Source organism: Myxocyprinus asiaticus, chromosome 9, assembly GCF_019703515.2.
Source record: "Myxocyprinus asiaticus isolate MX2 ecotype Aquarium Trade chromosome 9, UBuf_Myxa_2, whole genome shotgun sequence".
In the NCBI taxonomy this organism is placed as follows: Eukaryota; Metazoa; Chordata; class Actinopteri; order Cypriniformes; family Catostomidae; genus Myxocyprinus; species Myxocyprinus asiaticus.
The window spans coordinates 13,995,933-14,018,035 of record NC_059352.1 but is presented as its reverse complement, the minus strand read 5'-3'; positions in this window follow the sequence as shown (position 1 = coordinate 14,018,035).

The window sequence follows — 22,103 nt, the reverse complement described above, 5'->3', positions numbered from 1 at the left end:
CAAGGTGAGAGTGGCAGACTCCCCAGAGGCTAATTTGCCTGTGCCTTGCTGTACATGCTGTACACACACGTAAAAACATGCATGGACAGGATTTTGTTAAAGTAAACTTCTGAAATGAAACAGAATGTCATTGGAACTGCATAAATCATGCACAAGACCTCACCTGAATTTACTGCACCACAATCTAATAGACACACTACTGTACTTCCTTTTAAAATGTTTTAATAAGTTTTGCAGAACACACTGGACACTTTTTTAAGGTGTCATAAAATTTTTGTGATAGAGAAAAATACAATCTAAATGTGTAAATTATGGATAGTTTACCCCAAAATAATAATTTACTCACCCTCATGTTGTTTCAATCCCACATGACTTTCTTTCGGGGAGCACAAAGGGAAAATGGGAGAATAACAGCCTCAGTCACCATTCACTTTTATTGTTTGGAGAAAATGCAGTAAAAGTAAGTGGTGACATGCCTAATGGTGACATAATATGAATGCCTAATACTCTATATATTTTGTGTTCCACAGAAGAAAGAAAATAAGACAGGTTTGAAACAACATGAGAGTGAGTAAATGATGACAGAATTTTATTTTAGGAAATGATTACCTCTTTCAGTAATTTTTATCATTAAAAGAATGTTTCGGGTTCAAAACAAGTTCAGCTCAATCGACAGTATCTGTGGCATGCTGTCGATTACCACAGACAATAATTTTGACTCATCCCTCAGTTTGTAAAAACAAGCAAAAATTGTCTTTGGAACTTGGGAGTATAAAGGCATTCCAGAGGGTATAAAATCAGAAATGTGGAGCTCGTATTTTTGATGAAACACTTATATTAATTACTGTATATGTGAGCTGTGAAATTGTCTAAATTGTTCTTTCAGTAATGGGAATACTTTTCTAGGCCCATACATTTCTGATTAAGCACCTATGTAACTTCTGTGGGTGGATTTTTCTCCATGTAAACAGTCCCTTTTTTAAATTGTCACACACATCAAGTAAAAGTTTAAGTGTTTATTGAATTTACATGGTAATAGGTTGAAATATTGGATATCACCCTAGTTTCATGTGAACACGTAAAAGGATTTAGTTTTGTGGCAATACTTTCGAAACTGTGTGTTTTAACATTATTTCTGGTGCAATGTCTTGCCCCATAGACTTCCACTGTCAACTGCAATAGTAATTTTACATTTTGGACAAACATTGGAAATTTCAAAAATGCAAAGGACAAGAGAAAGGTATCACATTCTAAATAACTCTTCCTTTGATTATATCTCTTTGCCTTCTGTTGAAAACAAGGTCTGTTCTCAATCCATTAGAAGTTGGAATACAGTGTACCAGACAAGTAAGGACCATGCTGTGAGTAATCAACACTGCACACACATAATTTCAAACCAGATGACAAAACCAGTGAAAACATCACATTGCATCTCAGATTTCAAAACCGACAAGGAACTAGTTATTTGAGTTTGGTGACCAATGTTAGGCAAAGAGATAAAATACTACACAGAAGAGAGGATCGTCTATGCTTTGTGCCAGTCCATGTCCTGTTTAAATATAAACATGGTGAACCCCAATTGAAGGGCACATAAAAATACAGAGCAATTTAGAAGCTCTGCGGTCATGCACACACAAAGGGAATAACTCCCACAGAGACTTTCAGCCTCCACATCCTAAACTCACACACCCATAACCACCCACACATAATACATCAAATGCCAACCAGGCACACCTGCCTGTTCTTTTCTTTTAACCCTCATAGCTAGTAAAGCTGAGGCATTATGATGGCCCCAAAAATATTTGAATTGCATTAGATAAGAACATATCAAAGTAGCATTCATTTTAAAGAAAGACAGCATGAGCACGCTCTTCAAAACATTTCACAAAAAGAAGCTTGATAGGTTTTAAATAATAAAACAATTGATATATTGTTTAAAATCAAGAAAAATTTTATTTGGACACTTTATGATCGTCCAACTTAGTGGATCAGAGTTAATGTGATTACTCTGTAAAGGCACCTTTGCGAACTTGAGGGTAACTGAATTTATATATCCAAGAAATAAATCACCTTGTGACTAGCTGGTTAAGAGTTAATTGTAGAAATGGCCAAGCAGATGGCACTTTTTGATGATTTCATATTTTGTTTTCTAATGCAATGACATTTACACATTTTTAAGTGTTTAAGTGTGTACACATACTTTTTGGGGCCACTGTATATTTAAAATGTTCATCTAACAGAAGGACATTAATTGCATTTTGATTGTAGAAGGAAAAAAGTGGCAGAGATGTACACTGTTTCTCTGACATTGTGACGAGACAGGAGAGGAGTGAGGATCTAAATGCAGCCTTTTTAATAAAGCAAAAGTAAACCAGGTTACTCAGAACATAATGAAACACAGGGAACAAAGCACAGCATAATACTGACTGACTGACTGACTGACTGACTGACTGACTGACTGACTGACTCACACACACACACACACACACACACACACACACACACACACACACACACACACACACACACACACACACACACACACACACACACACACACACACACACACACACACACACACACACACACACACACACACACACACACACACACACACACACACACACACACACACACACACACACACACACACACACCAGGCGAAAACAAGGGCTTAAATACACAAGGGCAAACAAGGGAATGAGGAACACCTGGGGAAACAATCAGGAGGAAACCAATCATGAAAAGAAATTACAAAGGACTACAAAACTAACAGGAAACAGGAACAGGGAACTAAACCAGAATTTCAACATAAAAGTCAAGACAAAAAACAGGGAATATGTGACAGACATTTTAGGTTTGTTTATCTTACAAATAGAATATAATAGGTTAGTGGGGGTTATTGGGAAGAGTGAGTGAATAAAGGAGAGAGATGTATAAGAGAGAGAGGTAGAAATAGCCAGAGAAACAGTAACCCAACCTCAGCATCTTCCCGAAGTCCCCTACCCCTTTCATTCATTCTGTCTCCTCTTTCATCCTCTCATAGTCACAGTGTGTAAGTGTCTATGAAAAAAAAATTGGTTTCTAAGTGTCTGTGTGTTTATATATGACGATGTTTTAGGGCTTATTAGAGGTAAACAACAAAGTGATCTTCCTGATACCCCACATAAAGTTATAAGATCATGAGTGTGTTTGTGTATGTAAATATCATAATTATTAAAAGGATAGTTCAGACTCAAAATTCTGACTGGTTGAGCTGTGTTCAACTGTAATTTGCTATAATGCTTGGCAATTGTAGATACCCTACAGTTAGGATAATGAACTATATTACTAGGCTGAAGCATTTTTTATTCTAAAGAACTGTTTATTTGGATTATTATTGATTATTATTAATTTAACTGAAAATAGTTGTGTTTTATCATCTTATCCTAGTGCTATTGCCACTGTTTTGCGCTGAACACTCCTTGCATGTGGTAAAATCACTGTAATGTACAGCCTCAGTCACATTCTTTCACACTTAACACACACATGCACATCTCTTTATACTGCCATATTTCTTTTCATCTTGTTTATCCTATGGCTAAACACATAGGACCTGTTTCCAATCCTCTTAACACACTCTTGGCAGCTACATGAGGGATCCAATGCATGTATGTTTTGTCATGTGCGTGTTTGTGTAATCAGATCCCAATCCTCAGAAAGATCTTACATTAACAGGAGATGAGTGACTCATAGCGGTCAGTAAGAACACAAGATCAAATGGATGCCGACACACACACACACACACACACACACACACACACACACACACACACACACCAGCATGACACTGGACACTGTTAATGAGGATCTCATTGATTTTCAGCGATCAATGGAAACATTACATAAATAATGTTTACATAAACATTCACATAGGACTAATCTAAGCAATAAGAAAAACTGATTAAACTGTTGAAATGGAGCCACACACAGTTCTTTAAACCACAAAATTAATCAAGAAAAAAGAAAATTCAAACAAATTGTTTGCATAAATAAACTTAAGCCTTAAACCATTAAGAATTTTTGGATTGTGACTGTATTACATTAAAACATTAAATAATAATTAAAAAATTACATAAAACATTATTAAAACAATATATATATATATATATATATATATATATATATATATATATATATATATATATATTTTTGTTTTTATTTTTTTTATTTTATTTAATCAGCTTAAATTAAATACTGTTCAACAAATGTTATCATAAGCACTTTACATTACAAATAATATATCAAAAAAATTTTTTTTTTGCCTTAACATAGTGAAAAATGTGCTTAATTGTCGTGAAAATAATGTCACAAACAATGCAAAACTTTTTTTATAAAAAAATAATAAGGTAGTTATAGTTATTACTTTCCTTGTAAATCTAGATAAAGATATCATTAAATTATATATATACAGAATATATAAATATGTATATATTTGGCTGGTTTGAGTATTTCTGTAACTGCTGATCTCCTGGGATTTTCATGCACAACAGTCTCTAGAGTTTACTCAGACTGGTGCCAAAAACAAAAAACATCCAGTGAGCAGCAGTTCTGCGGACGGAAACGCCTTATTGATGAGAGAGGTCAACGGGGAATGGCTAGACTGGTTCGAGCTGACAGAAAGGTACAATTGTAGTGAACAGAATAGCATTTTAGAATTCACAACACGTCGAACCTTGAGGTGGATGGGCTATAACAGCAGAAGACCATGCCGGGCACTTTATTAGGACCATAGTGTTTTATGATATCTTTCTTTTGATTGTTGGGTGAAATATGACTTGGGCATGTTCAGAAGTTGATAAGACAGATAGATTAACTTTTAAAACTAACGCATGTTTTAAACCCAGGACCACACAATTGGCACTCCCAACCAATCACAGTGCACAATGTTGTGTAATATAAAAAATGCCCACCTATTATTCTGGTGGCCCACCCAAACAGCAAATCCTTCCAAAGCCCCAGCATACACCAAAACATAAGCTTCTGTCTATCCTTCTACAAACCTGTGCGGATTTATTTGAAACCAATCATCATGTTCCAATTAAATAAAGGTCACCTTATATTTAGTGATGACCAAGGCTATGATGATTGATAAGTGGCTTTCCTTTATGCAGAATACAAACTCTAATATCACTGCTATTCTAGCAATTTAAAGTAGGCAGCTAATTCTACATCTCATTCACTTTCCATGAACTGTACACACAACGTCAGCTTTCAGCACCTTCTCCATGATGGCTGCCGTAGGTCTCCAATCCCACATGTGAGAAGAAAAACAGAATTGCAGGAATCTGGACTGATGAAGGGGAGCTCTGTGGAGGTTCTAGGTTTGATATCATGAGCCTTTTCAGGTCACTAATTTAAAGGGTTAATTCAGTGTGTGTTTCCATGTTGATGCCAGTGCACTCCAGTCGCTGTCTCCTTGGTAATGGAGTTTGACAAATTCATGTGCTTATTTTACTAACAGCATATGTATGCATTACTCTGTGATAAACTGAAATGCCTCTGCTCCTAGGTCATTTCTAAAATGGACATAACACTCTAGGGGATCTGGGAAAGTGATTACCAACCTCCCAAGTTTGGTGAAGTCATTTGAGTGCCGTTCAAGACTCATTAGATCATTTAGGAATCAAGGCCAGGGTTTAGATATCAGAGGAGAGGCTGTGCGAAGGGAGATACTACCACTGCCTGGGTTTCCCCATCAAAAAGGAAACCTCTTTCCTTATGCAATGCTGGAATAAGAACTCTGTTTTCCTGTATCACCCTGCTGGTTTTAAAATTAATCTCAGATGGGTTCAAATGTACTAAATGTACAACATAACAAAGAACATAACATGACATATTACATTATATAAATATAAACTTAATATGCAAAAAATAAAATAGACTTAGTCCAATATACTGGTTAAATTATTATATTTAACTATATTTTTACATTTCTTTAAGAGTTAGGGTGTTGTGAATGGTTAGCACAGTGTTGCTATTTAGTTGCTTTGGTGTTCTGAGTAGTTTTTCTTTTCTCCCCTTTTCTCCCCAATTTGGAATGCCCAGTTCCCAATGCACTCTAAGTCCTTGTGGTGGCGTACTGACTCGCCTCAATCCAGGTGGCGGAATGAATCTCAGTTGCCTCTGCATCTGAGACCATCAATCCACGCATCTTATCACGTGGCTTGTTAAGCACATTACCGTGGAGACCTAGCGCGTGTGGAGGCTTCACACTATTCTCCGCGGCACCCACGCACAACTCACCACGCGCCCCACCGGGAGCGAGAACCACATTATGGCGACCACGAGGAGGTTAACCCAACATGACTCTACCCACCCTAGCAACCGGGCCAATTGGTTGCTTAGGAAGCCTGACTGGAGTCACTTAGCATGCCCTGGATTCAAACTTGCGACTCCAGGTGTGGTAGTCAGCGTCTTTACTTGCTGAGATTCCCAGGCCCCCTCTGAGTAGTTTTTAGCAAATTTTGTCAACAGCACAGTATGCCCAGACTTTCCGTGTGCAGCCTAGTTTTTCTAGACTCACGAGATCGGGCCCAATTATAAGACGCACAGACTACCGCTATCTTGTGAAAGGTTAGTCAAACTGAGATATCCCAAAAATAGCACCACTAATGTTTAACCCTTTTCTCCCAGTTTGGAATGCCCAATTCCCACTACTTAGTAGGTCCTCGTGATGGCGCGGTTACTCGCCTCAATCCGGGTGCTGGAGGACAAGTCTCCAAGCCTCCACTTCTGAGACTGTCAATCCGTGCATCTTATCACGTGGTTGCTGTGCATGACACCGTGGAGACTCACAGCACTGGAGGCTCATGCTACTCTCCACGATCCACGCACAGCTTACCACACGCCCCATTGAGAGTGAGAACCCCTAATCGCGACCACGAGAAGGTTACCACATGTGACTCTACCTCTAATTTGGTTGCTTAGGAGACCTGGCTGGAGTCACTCAGCATGCCCTAGATTTGAACTCACGACTCCAGGGGTGGTAATCAGCGTCAGTACTCACTGAGCTACCCAGGTCCCCTAATACACAGCATTTCTAATCAATAGCAGTTTGGCTGTAGTTAGTAGGTAGTGCATAAAACCCAGGTCACTGACACTGACCCGGTTATTCCTGAATTATACATGTTAGGGTGGACCAGAGACAAGGTCATTCTTTGAAACAAGAACCCAGTAATACAAGCCCTTCAACACAAGCAGGGAAAATTAGCGCAGCCCTACTCAAACACAATTACTTTGACAGGTACACACTCTATACAAATTGGCTGAATAGATATAAACAGCTACTACACAGCAGTTTTACATACACCCATGAGACACACACGTGTTATCAGGTTAATTTACTGATATCGTGGCAAGAGTTATGGAAGAGCTCTTTAAGCCAGGCTACTCCTGTGATAAGACATTTATTCATTTATAAATTAAAGGGAGAGAGAGTGAGAGAGAGAGAGAGAGAGAGAGAGAGAGAGAGAGAGAGAGAGGTATAGTGAGGATTCATGGAGATTTTCTCTAAAGTTTAGGACGAAACTATGCACGTCTATGAATTTCGTGATGTCTCATATACATGGCCTATATTCGGAATAGCCAAACATACTCTAAAATATTTCTGTAGTATATACATATATATATATATATATATATATATATATATATATATATATATATATATATATATATATATATATATATATATATATATATATATATATGTAGAGCCGAGGGCGGGGCCGGGCTGGAATGAGACACACCGGTCCCCAATCAGCCTGATGGGGCGCCGAGGATAGGCCGCCGGGGACGACAGTTCGAGAAAGAGAGAATTGCAGACAGCTGTACTGTGTGTTTTGGTTGTGTTTTTTGTTTAAATTGTTCATTAAATTATTATTTAAGTTGTCAAGCCAGTTCTCGCCTCCTCCTTTCCACTGAACCCCCTTACAATATATATATATATATATATATATATATATATATATATATATATATACAGTACTTAGTATGCATACTAATTTCGTATACATGGAATATCCAGATGACCTAGTATAGAACTAGCACACTGGGATACTGTAATCTACAATGCAATTTATTCGACTTGATCTTCCATTTCCAACATGATAAATTAACTAATTGCAAAGTAATATTTACCAGGATTTTAACTTCTTTTACACATTAATCTTTCAGAATTTACTCAATAAATATATAGATTTATCTATCTATTTTTGGAAAAAATATTCTTGTAGTTTAACTGGTGGAGCATGGCGCTATAGGGTTCAATTCCCAGGGAACAGTAATCCAAAAGCAATTAGATGTGTAATCAAAAGTGTAATCTTAATAAATACATTACTGATTAAAATTTTAGCTGTGTAATTTGTAATCAGTATCAGATTACATTTCAGAAGTAATCCAACATTTCATATTACTGCATACTACTGTTTAAAAATGTATCATTGCATGATGCATACTACTGTATTTCACATACTATTTAAAAAAAAAAATAGTAGGCAGTATTCAGTGAATATGGAATGTGCAGAATGCATTCTGAATGTACATTTCTTATCACAAGCCTCTAAACCCTACATTAAAACTTTCTAAAAACACCACACCACTTAATGTTATTGAAAATGGTAGGCAGGCAACAAGTACAAGCTGTCTGGGTTTACTTTAACATCTACGTGACATTGGACCTCACATTTAATCGTGTAAATATTACAAGATGATCCAAATCCTTTTACTGGTAATCATTTGGCTACTTACAACAGAGAACTGAAATCCTTTGCTTTGTACGATTTCTGGAGTAATATTTAAAGCCTACCAGCTATTCCTAATTAGGAAACACAGTGTTAGTCACTCACCACAAAAAACACGTGGGAGAGAAGTGATAACATTAGGTTTTTGGGGAAGCTCAGTCCTTGGAAATAAGCTTTGTCACAATGCAAGGACAAGACCACTGATTACATAACGTACAAAACCTTCCAATGAGAAGGCAAATTAAAAGTTCAAAATATGAGAAAACAGGGCTTTAGCCATTTTGAGCAAATACGTGTCAGTATACATATATGTGTGTGTAGACAGAGGGTGATCTAAAGGGATTACTATAAATCTCCACTTTCACATTGAAATTCTTCTTCTTTTGTTTTTGGAGATTCACATTCTTTGTGCGTTTCACCACCAGCTGGGCAGGGAGGAGAATTTAACAAGGACACACCTATCATATCGCTTCTAAAAATTTGGATTTAACCACTGGAGTCATATGAATAACATTTATGTTTCCTTTATTTGCTTTTTTGGCCTTCAAAGTTCTGGCCACCATTCACTTGCATTGTAATGACCTACAGATCTACCTTTTATTCACAGAAGAACAATGTTCGTATCAAATCTGTCACATCTGAATCCACATTGCACTGTTGCATATGGGGTGTATATTAAGACTCTATAATTAGCATAATAATAACTGCACTGAGCCTATCTGGTGAATTAATTGCAGGTTTGATGATTTACCATCTCTGGAGGGAGAGAACATAAATAGATGGCATTGTTCCTGTAATTTCACCTGTAAAAATTCATGAATCAGTGTTTATCACAATGAGATCCCAGAATCAGCCATTTAAGTGCTTTCAGACATACAATAGTATAGGAGGTGGAGTAGACTTACATAACGCTGCAAAACAAATACACATTCATGCTCCAGCACATGTTCACAATGTGCCGGGTGAGGCACAGACTAGAGAAAAGACAAAACCAGATGTTCTGGCAGACGTGTCTGGATGATGAAAATACGCATGAGTGTGGTGTTTTGTAGATTTGTTAAATAAAACTCTGAAAGGCTTGAAGACCTTTATTTCTATACCAAATAAAGAAGAGAGGAAAAGAGTTGTGGCAGACAAAGACACATAAATGGCCTCTTAGGGGCTCAGAGTATCTTTATATCTGAACCTAACTTATGTACTGTGGCAAGAGTGTTAAGTGTAGTAAGTATGAGTGTAGAGAGTGTTAAAAGTGTGTAAGTGGTTTTGGGTGATGGCTATTAAATGTTGCTGATTCCAGGAACAGCATTCAGCACGGGGTCAATAGCTGACCCTGACACATAGCTGACCCTGACACATAGGGCTCTGACTGTTCATCAGATACACACAAACACTTTTAATGCAATTAGCACTTTAACACACACACCACCTACAATTTTCCTTAGGTAACCTAAAAAATTGGATTTATGTGGTAACATCTAAATAATTGTATTCAAGTCAAAATATTATGTAATATAACTGGCTCCACTTTTGTTAGAAGTTTATATGGAATCTTTAAAGAATGGAAAACTTCCACCAACCATGACACAAGCCCGGATCAGTCTGATTCTTAAAAAGGACAAAGATCCAAGTGAGTGTAAGAGTTACCATCCAATTTCCCTGATCCAGCAAGATGTAAAAATGTTGTCAAAACTTTTGGCTAACTGATTAAGTAAAGTTATGACATCTCTTATACATATAGACCAGGTGGGGTTTATTCGGGGCCGTAGCTCTTCTGATAACATTAGGCATTTCATCAGTATCATGTGGTCAGTAGCGAATGATCAGACTCCGGTCGCTGCCATCTCACTTGACGCCGAAAAGGCATTTGATATGGTAGAGTGTGATTATCTTTTTAAGATTTTGGAAATGTATGGGTTCGGGAGTACATTTATTGGTTGGACTAAGTTACTTTATAGACACCCTGTAGCAGCGGTGCAAACAAATGGATTAATTTCAGATTATTTTACTCTGGATAGGGGCACCCTGCAGGGTTGCCCTCTTTCCCCATTATTGTTCTGTCTTGCCCTAGAACCATTAGCATCCGTGATAAGAAAGGAAGATGATTTTCCAGGGGTGCTGGCGGGAGGTGTGGCACATAAGCTTTTGCTTTATGCAGACGATATTCTGTTATTTGTCTCTGACCCTGCTAGATCTATGCCTTGCCTCCACAGAATTATTAACTCTTTTTCCAAGCTCTCAGGATACAAAATCAATTGGTCTAAATCCGAAGCTTTAGCTCTGACAGCGTACTGTCCACTAACGGCTTTCCAGTCAGGTGCCTTCCAGTGGCCCAAACAGGGCATTAAGTATTTGGGGATTTTATTCCCAGCAAATTTGTCTGATTTAGTTAGAGTTAATTTTAACCCTTTAATAAAAAGATTTTCGAGCGATGTGGGCAGGTGGGCTTCATTAAATTTATCTATGATTGGGAAGGTTAATGTTATTAAAATGAATTGTATTCCAAAATTTAACTACCTGCTACAATCTCTCCCTGTAGATGTCCCCCTCTCTTATTTCAAGCAATTTGATAGCATAGTGAAGTCCTTCCTTTGGAATGGTAAGCATCCCAGATTGCATTTCAATAAGTTACATAGGCCGACTGACAAAGGTGGGCTAGGCCTACCCAAGATTTTGTTTTATTACTATACATTCAGTCTCAAACTTTTGGCTCATTAGTCTCTTCCACCTGAGAGAGCCCCTCCCTTGTTTGGTATTGAACAGGAAGTTCTTGCCACTATTTCGCCATTGCAAAGCCTCTCTATTAAATTAACCAGAGAATTTAAGTCACACCCCGTTATTTCACATGTACACTCGGTATGGACAAAATTGTCCAGAATTTTTAAATCGGACATTTATTTAAATGTTGCCTCAAGCATATGGCAGAACCCAAGATTGTGTATCGGTAAGTCCCCTTTCTGCTGGTCGGAGTGGATTGGGAGGGGGGTTACTACACTCGGTGATCTATATGAGAGTGGAGTGTTGAAATCATTTTAAAATCTAGTTCAACATTTTGGGATCCCTAGATCTCAGTTTATAGGTATTTACAACTGCGCCACCTGCTTTGTACTGTATTTGAGAGTAGCACACACCCCCCTAAAGCAGCAGATACTCTAGGAGAGGTGATTACTGCTTTTGGAAAAGGTCATGAGGCATCAGTATATTACTCCCTGTTAATTCGGAGTTTGGGGGACAGAGCTTTAACCTCTCTTAAGAGAGTATGGGAGAAAGACTTCAACTTGGTATTGGAGGAGGAATGTGGGCTAGAATTCTTAAAAACGTTAAATCTGCGAGATGCAAGGGTGCATCTTATGCAATTCAAAATTTTGCATAGATTCTATTGGATTGTATAGGCTTGGTCTTAAAGACACACCCACCTGCTGGCGATGCCAATCAGAGGATGGAGACATGGCCCATGTTTTTTGGTGGTGTGTTGAGATCCAGAAATTCTGGTTGAAGGTTCAGAATTTTGTGTCTGACGTGGTAGGCACTCGGGTTTCATTTTGCCCCAGACTTTGTGTTCTGGGTGATGGGGCGGTCATTGATATGGGGGATAGTCATATAAAGAATTGGGTTCTGACCTGTGTGATGATCGCCAGGCAGGTTATTTTGAGAGGTTGGAGGTCAGCTGGTGCGCCTCCATATCCGGAGTGGTTCACGGAGGTGGGGAGGATGGCTGCTTATGAGGAGGTGTCATCGGGAAGACGGGGTGGCTTGGATTTGTTTATCCGGAAATGGGTGTGTATGTATGTATGTTTGTACATATATATATATATATATATATATATATATATATATATATATATATATATGTGTATATGTGTGTGTGTGTGTGTGTGTGTGTGTGTGTGTGTGTCTGTTTTAAAAAAATAAAATAAAATTTATATATTTATTTATGTTTGACCACAGGGTTGTTTTTTTTGGAGGGCAGGGTTGGGGAGGGGGGTTGTGGGGTTTAAATTTTGTTTTTATATATATATGTTTTGCATCTTGTTATTGTATGATTTAATACTTAAAAAAAAAAAAAAGAAATGGCAGTACACGTTTCTCACAATGATCTCAGTCACTCCAAAGCTCCACCTGGACACCCAAGTAAGAAATTGGGTTCACTGTACATACACCCAGGAAAGAATGAATCGTTAACATCCTATACTAAAAATCACAGCAACCACTTCATTATAGAAATTTCTCCTCAACTGACTTCATCTTAGACTTGAATGATAAAATGACCAGTTTTTATTGAATGTCCAGACCAAGATCTGAGTCAATGTGGAAGGTCACCAAATTAATTCCTGATAATAAAAACAACGGTTGAGCGGTTCTGATGTTAAATATTCAGTGACATGTCAGTAGGGTTAAGCGAAAGTGAACACTATACTTTGATGGGCATTAAATTGCCTGCTTAAGACAAACATGTGAACTTTAAAGGCTTATCTATATCTGTGGGTTAACTGGTTCAACCAAAGTGGTAATGAGTAATGTAACACATGACCTTCACTGCATCAAACTCTTAGTTCTAAAATATGCTTATGCCACAGTATGTGCTCCCTAAACAAGTTTGTTGATGTTTTTTTAAATAGAAGTGACGCATGGTAATGCAGAGGTCAAGCAACTAAGCATTAAACAAACATATCTCAAAAGAATTTCAAACATGACGTAAACAGTCCTCGAAGAGTCTGAGAGGGAGCGTGTGTGGGTAGTTTATTTTTCACTCTTTCTCTCTCCATAGAAAATGTGCCTTTTGCTCATCTTACAATATAGGATCATTCACGTTCTGTTCCCAAACTCTTGACTTGTCCTCCTACTCATTTGGACTGAAAAAGAGAGAATGATAACATAATCTAAAACTGGGCATGTGAATTTTTATCTGTTTTGCTGTGCACTTTCTATACGATGATGATGATGACAATATTTGGCAATTTGAATGTGGTTAGTATGACAAAAAGTCCCATTACTCTAAAGTCAGTTAAAAAAACAATTAATGGAATCTGTCCTAACTAAAAATTGTCCATATTTTTGTAATAACAAAAAGTGAGGTCAAAAGGGGCCAGCTAAATAAAGAAGGGATATTTTATCTGAAAGTTGTAATTGTGTTCTCAGGCCAAGGGTATTTTTCACAAATGCCAGGTCAGGTCAAGGCATGTTTATACAATTGATTAATTACTTAATTATCTTTATATATATATATATATATATATATATATATATATATATATATATATATATATATATATACACACACACACACACACACACACACACACACACACACACGCTATATATCTTTTATATTTTTGCTGTTCATTTTTGTTTTTGTGTTACTTCACAATTGTTTTAACATTGAAATTTAGCTGAAAGCCCATTAAATATCCTATAACATGCTTGTAATGTATATGCAGTCTTTGCTGTTTATGAACTCTTATTTTGAAATTGTTTTAGTTCCTGGTCTTATCTCTGTTCTCTGTGCTCCTCTTGATTTATCCCAGGTATGTCTTGTTAGCCTTGTTAGTCCCTGTGTATATATTGCCCTTATGTGATCTCTGTCTTGGTTGGTTCTTGTCCTTTACTGGATGTTTTGTATCATGTTTTTAGTTCTTGTTTTCACCTAGTCTGTACCTTGCTTTGCTTTATTTTGTATTTTTCCTTTGGTTTAATAAATCTGCACTTGGATCCACATCCTTGCTCTCTGCTACATTACAGAAGAACCGGCCCAAAATAAATGGATCCAGCAGTAGAATTCATGCATCTGAGGCAAGATGAATACTCCACTGAGGAATATGTTAAGTGGTTCAGCACTCCAGCCGCCTTGACATCTCTGCCTGAGTCCTCGGCCGCCTTGACATCTCTGCCTGAGTCCCCAGCCGCCGTGACATCTCTGCCTGAGTCCCCGGCCGCCGTGACATCTCTGCCTGAGTCTGGCCATCTGCCGGGTCCACTGGTCCAATGTCGGCTCTGCCCTAGTCACTTGCCTGCTCCGTCCTGGTCTCCTGGTCCACTATTTGCTCCGCCATGGTCTCCTGGTCACTCGTCTACTCCACTTTGGCTTCTTTGGATCGGACTTGTTGGTCCAGTACATCCCACAGATGCTCAATCAGATTGAGATCTGGGGAATTTCGAGGCCAGGGCAACACCTTGAACTCGTTATCATGTTCCTCAAACCATACCTGAACAATGTGTGCAGTGTGACAGGGCACATTATTCTGCTGTAAGAGGCCACTGCCAACAGGGAATACCATTGCCATGAAGGGGTGTACCTGGTCTGCAACGATGTTTAGGTAGGTGGCATGTGTCAAATTGATGTCCACATGAATGGCTGGGCCCAGGGAATCCCAGCAGAACATGGCCCAGAGCATCACACTCCCTCCACCGGCTTGTCGTCTTCCCACAGTACATCCTGGTGCCATCACTTCCCTAGGTAAATGGTGCATACATACATGGCCGTCAACATGATGTAAAAGAAAACAGGACTCATCGGACCAGGCGACCTTCTTCCACTGCTCCAAGGTCCTGTTCCCACAATTGCATGCCCATTGTAGGTGCTTTCGACAGTGAACAGGGGTCATCATGGGCACTCTGACCGGTCTGCGGCTACGCAGCTCCATACGCAGCTCCATACGCAGCAGGGTGCAATACATTGTGTGTTGTGACACATTCCTCCCGTAACCATCATAAAAAAAAATCGTGATTTGTGCCACAGTAGACCTTCTGTCAGTTTGGCCCAGACAGGATAGCCTTCGTTGCCCTCACACATCGATGTGCCTTGGGCATCCTACAGTCCTGTCACCGGACTGTGGTTTGTCCCTCCTCGGACCACTGTCAGTAGGTACTCACCACTGCTGAACAGGAGCACCCCACAAGCCTTGCTGTTTCAGTGATGCTCTCACCCAGTCGTCTGGCTATAACAATTTGGCTCTTGTCAAAGTCACTCAGGTCTTTACTCCTGCCCACTTCTCCAACATTCAGCATGTTGACTATGAGAAATGATTCTTCGCTTACCATCTAATCTACCCAGATCTTGAAATGTGGCCTTGTTAAGAGATGATTAATGTTATTCGCTTCACCTGTGAGTGGTCATAATGTATGGGCTCATCGGTGTATATTACCCTCATGTGCTCTCTGTCTTGGTCGGTTCTTGTCCTGTACTGGATTTTTTTGTAGCATGTTTTCAGTTTTTGTTTTCACCTAGTCTCTACTTGCTTTGCTTTGTATTTTTCCTTTTGTTTAATAAATCTGCACTTGTATCCACATCCTCGCTCTGTTACATTACAATGCTATTTTTCTGGAAGGTTTCCATTGTGAATCTGTGATAACTTACCTAATACTCTGTGACAGTTATAGCTGTCACAAAAGGTCAACATGTATATAGTGAATCTTTTTATGTAGCCAAGATTTTATGGCATGTGCCTATCCAGAAATTGACTTTCAAAATAAATCTTATGTGAAAAATATTTATTGGAATAAAAAGTGTGAAAACTAGCCCCGGTCTCACCTAGTAGTTGTTCCAGAACTAAATGTACTGAGCACTTAGCCCATGCAAAAGGGTAAAGATTTAGGATAAAGTCTCTGCTTAAGGGAAAGAAGGGGACGGGAACCGGCTGAGCAGTCAACGTAAACTTTTAATGGTATAAAGAAACTGAAACATAACATAAAACACACAGACACGCACACACGCACAGCGGCCTTGTCTGTCTCTCTCTCTCTCTCTCTCAAACTGGCGCCTCCTGATCATCTTTATCCCCCTCACGGCTGATTAGAACAATTCAGCGGTGGGCGTCACGGCTCGGCCACGTCCTCCTCCTCGTCACACTCCTCCACCACCTGATTCAGGCTGGGGAAACCTCCGGTGTGACGTACTCCCCTCCCCTCCCTTCCTGGAAGGGAGGTGTTGTCCTTCTGCCAGCAGGTCTTCCCCGCCTCTCTGGAGCCCTGGGAGAGACAAGGAGAGGGGAGAGGGAAAGATCGAGGGGGAGAGACAGAGAGAGAGAGAGAGAGAGAGAGCAGCGTCCGTTCCCTGGTGGACGGCCGCGGCTCCTCTGCTTCCCGGCGGATGGCAGCGGCGAGGACTCTACAACAGCGCATCCCTCCTCCTCTCGGGTTTCGGCACTGCTTAAGGGAAAGGAGGAGGCAGGAAATGGCTGAGCAGTCAACGTAAACTTTTAATGGTATGAAGAATCTGCAACATAACAGACACATGCGCACACACACAGTGGCCATGTGTGTCACTCTCTCTCTCGAACTGGGGCCTCCAGCTTGTCTTTATCCCCCTCCCGGCTGATTAGGACAATTCAGCACCGGGCGTGCATCCTCACAGCCCAGCCAAGCCCTCCTCCTTGTCACAAACCCCATTAACATTGTCAGTTTTGCAATCTGCAACACAGATATGACAAGTTCTGTCTTTCAAGACACAGTTGCAAATTTGGTGACGCCAGAAATCAGGTACATGCCTAAAACGGTTCCTGCATTACATGTAAACTACCAGTACCAAGCAATTAATCTTGATATTAGATCAGTTTTGAAGGGGATAGTTCACCCAAAAATAAAAATGATCTGCTTATTTACGCACCTTCATGCCATCCCAGATGTGTATGTCTTTCTTTCTTCTGAAGAATACAAATGAAGATTTTAGAAGAATATCTCAGCTCAGTAGGTCCTCAAGTGAATGTTGACCAGACATCCAAAAATCACATAAAGGCAGCATAAAAGTAATCCATATGACTCTAGTGGTTAAATCTATGTCTTCAGAAGAGATATACAGTATAGGTGTGGGTGAGAAACAAATCAATATTTTATTCCTTTTTTTACTCTAAATCTTTACTTTCACTTTCACTTTCACATTCTTTCACATTCTGAAATTTTAAGTGGAGAGTTATAGTAAAGAAAAGGATTTAAATATTGATCTTTTTCACACCCAAAGTTATTGCATCGCTTCACTACTGGAGTCGAATGGATTACTTTTATGCTGCCTTTATGTGATTTTGGAGCTTAAAAGTTTTGGTCACCATTCACTTGGATTGAAAGGACCTACAGAGCTGAAATATTCTTCTAAAAATCTTTGTTTTTGTTCAGCAGAAGAAAGAAATTCAAACACATCTGGAATGGCATGAAAGTGAATAAATGATGAGAGAATTTTCATTTTTGGGTGAACTATCCCTTTAAGAGGCAAGAAGTAATAATCAAACTAAATGAAATACAATTGCAGGACCAGAAAATGTATACACCACATGATTGTGAATGAATCTGTATCACAACTATGTCTTTCCTTTTAATTCAAAAAGAGCCTGGAAAGTACAAATGTCAAAACTTGAGTATATTAGTTTTTTTACTGTTAACCTGGTAATCCTGATAGATTCACACTCCTCTGGCCATGTTTTGCAATGAAACATCATCAAGTCATTAATCTGACACCATTAATTCCTCTATTTAACATATATCACTTTTTTCAGCTGTTCCTGCTGTTAATTATCCTTCCTTACTTCCGTCCTTCCATCCAACTGTTTTACTTATTGCCAGGAACATGCACCCAGCCAAGTACAATGAGAGAGGGGAGGGAGAGCAAAAGCAAGAAAGACAGACTTAGAGAGAAAGTCAGAGAATGAGACGGGAGAAGTTTGTGCCAACTTTGGTTGCTGAAAGGAAAAGGGTTGCAAGCATAACACAATTGAGCTGCATTTTCTGACTCTTTGTATAAAATACAAAACAATTTGAGAAAATCCTATACAGTAAATAAATAACTTTGTCTCTTTGTCTATTTCATTTGTACTGCATGAATGACATGAATGAATTAAATCATATCTGGAGATCACATAGAACCAAAGCTGGGCCCCGAGCCATAGGTTGAGGATCACAGTACAACCTTGTAACCACCTAGCAACGCCCTAGAAACCACCCAGAGCCCTCTAGCAAAAACAACTTAGAACACCTTAGCAACTGCAGAAATGTATCTGTTTCTTTATTTTGCACCATTTGCACCTGCCTACAACTGCTTTAGGCAAAACAAATGTAGTATTATTCATCATGCAAAGAAAGCACACTACATCTGATAGAGAGAGAGACTATGACTTTTAAAACCCATTTTATTTTAACCAATAAATGGGTCAAAATAAAAGGTTAAGAGTACTAGAAAATATAGAGAACAGAATTCAGCTGAATTATAACATCACAAAAACTCAGTACACCATGCAGTATATACCATTAAAAAAAACACACAAGGAAATCATCACGATGGTGAAACCAAACTTCCAAACTCACTTAGTGTGACTAATGCCTCCCTAACACTCCATCTCAATTTAAAGAGAAGAACATTATCAGTGTGCTTGTAATATGTATATTCTATGGCCACCCTTTATTCCACTAGTGACTTAAATAACACTACTATATTTATATCTTGCCCTTTATTTCTGTTCTGATGGGATTTCAAAATGGCCATCTTAGCTTGACCTATCAAAAAATAAGCAAGTGTGCACTGTTCTTGCAACGACCGCCTATAGTGACAACCCATTATAAACAAACTATTGGTATATAAAAAACCTAACTTTGTTATTATTTTATTCAGCAGTACAAACAAAGGAACAAGTCTTGGGCAATCACAAAACATGTGAAAAATAGTATCATATGCATTGCAAAAAGGACATACAAATTTGTGGCTATAATACAGTGTAGCAATCTCCAATGGAGGTCCCCGCATCTCTTAGAAATAGGAGGTTTATACAATAACCTCCATGATGGAAATACATCATCAGATATAGAGAGCTGAGCCCTCTATTTAGTATCAACCCTTCCTTTTAATTGTCCAAGATGAACAGTCTTAACACAAATATGATATAGTGTTTTTTCCCTATACACTCAAAAATAAATTCATCATATCTCTTCAACAAACAAGTACTATTATCATTTTCAGTTCCCCAGTCTTTAGGAATCACACTTAGCTGAGGAAAGGTCTGAAGTATAACACTGTTTATCAAGACATCATTATTAAAGTTAACCAATGTTGGCGGAAAATAAAATTTAAGGGTGCTGATTAACCCATCTACAGTTCTAACTGAAGTTAATCCAACCTGTTTAGCAATCGCTTGTGCAGTCCGCCACTGGCCTTTAGTTATATCAATCAAGTCGATAATTTTGGTAACTCCGGCATCTAGAAATCTATTAATTAAAGAAGATGATATATTAGATGGTAATTCTACCAGGAGATTAAAAAATGGTTCTGCTATACCATAATGCTCATCGTCTCTTCTAGACAACTTCAACAATTCCCATGATTTAAACACTGATTCATAAAACCCAAAGGGGAGGTCATGCACCTTTTTCACAAAGGGTTTCTCTATTAAAAACAACTGCTTTTCAAGACCTAAACCCCTAAGATCTTTAAATCTATTGACATCCCATACCTAACCCAAGGCACTTCTTCTGAACTATTTAGAAGCTTCTGTAGTGTCTGCAACCTCATTACCAAGATCTTTGATTCCAAGTGTATAAGTCCTTGATCTCCCTTAGCCACAGAAAGGTAAAGGATCACTGGAGGAAGCCAATGTTAGCCGCTCCAGAAAACAATAACAGATGCTTTCTGAACACTTATGAGCCTTTGTCTTGGGGAGGATCTAAAACAGTAATCTTATGCCATAGCATTGAGGCTGCCAGATTATTGATGACTAGGCATCTCCCTCTAAAAGATAATTGTGGGAGAAGCCACTGCCATTTCTGAATTCTACCAGTCACATGGTCAGCCAGTCCCTCCCAGTTCTTTTTTTTTTTTTTAAGTGATCAGATCCAAAAAATACATAAAGGACTTTAAAACCTTCTCGAACCCATCTACACTGCTGTGGTAATTTAGGAGGTCCAACAGACTGCCAATCCCCAAGCAACAAAGATGTGCATTTTCCCCAGTTAATACTGGCAGATGATGCTTTTTGATATGTATTTAAGCAAGAAATAAGTTTAGTAAAATCATCAGAACTTCTTATAATTACTGTTACATCATCCACACATGCTGTGAGTTTTACTGGGATTGTCTCTGGAATACCAGGAACAATAACACCACATAACTGTTTCCTCATTGAAATCAAGAGAGGTTCGATAGAAATTGCATAAAGAAGACCTGAAAGAGGACATCCTTGTCTTATGCCACTGGTTACAGAGAAAGGTCTACTCAGAGAACCATTAATCCTTAACATACTGTATATATCATATAACAGCTTAATAAGGACCAAAACCAAAAGCCTTCAGAGTCTTAAATACATATTGGTAGTCCACTCTGTCAAAGGCTTTCTCCTGGTCAAGTGAGAGAAATCCAATGTCCAACTTGTTTCTCTTTGCAACTGTAATGATATCTCTCCCCAAAAAGAGATTATCAAATATTGTCCGTTTAGGGACGCAAAATGTTTGGTCTGCATGGGTTACAGATGGCATACATTTTTTAAGTCTGTTAGTCAATGCTTTAGACAAGATTTTAAAATCCACACATATGAGTGACACAGGGCACCAGTTTGTTAAACACACAAGATCTCCTTTTCCCGGAATCAAAGTCAAATCTGCCCTCCGACAACTCAAAGGAAGAGTTCCTTGATTAATACATTCTAGAAGAACATCGCAGAGATCCTGTCTTATTAAGTTCCAAAGAAATCTGTAAAATTCTGCTGAAAGACCATCTAATCCAGGAGACTCAAAACCTGGATGGCCTGAGAAATCTCTAGAAAAGATAAAGATTTATCCAGTTATTTCCATTCTCCAACTGACAGTTTTGGTAAGTCATACAAAAGCTCTTCTGTTGCTTTTCCCTCACACCACTCAGAATGATATAAATCCTCATAAAATGAAAGAGCATAAGACTGAATTTCATGCTGGTCATTTGTCATTCTGCCATATGGAAGCTTTAACTGCTGAAAATGTTTCTGTTTCCTTGGCTTTTTTCAAAACCAAAAAATATGCAGTAGGGGTATCCATGTCATTCAGCTGGGAAAATCTGATCTTTAGAAGAGCTATTGTTCATCTTTCCTCTAACAGTTCTTTCAAAAAGAGCTTAGTCCTTATAATGGAATCAGAAGAGCTTAAGCCATCATGGAAACAGTCACTGCTTCTGCTCCAGAATATCTTGTTTAAGAGACTTCATTTTTTCTTTGAGACTTCTAATACTCTGTGCAGTGTACTATTGACAGAAGGTCTTAATATGCACTTTGCACATGTCCCATCACTGACTTAATAACAGAAATCTATCTCTTTCTTCTCTCCAAGATGTCCATAAAAGTTCAAAAGGGTGAGTAAAGAAGTGATCCTGTAATAGTCTATTAC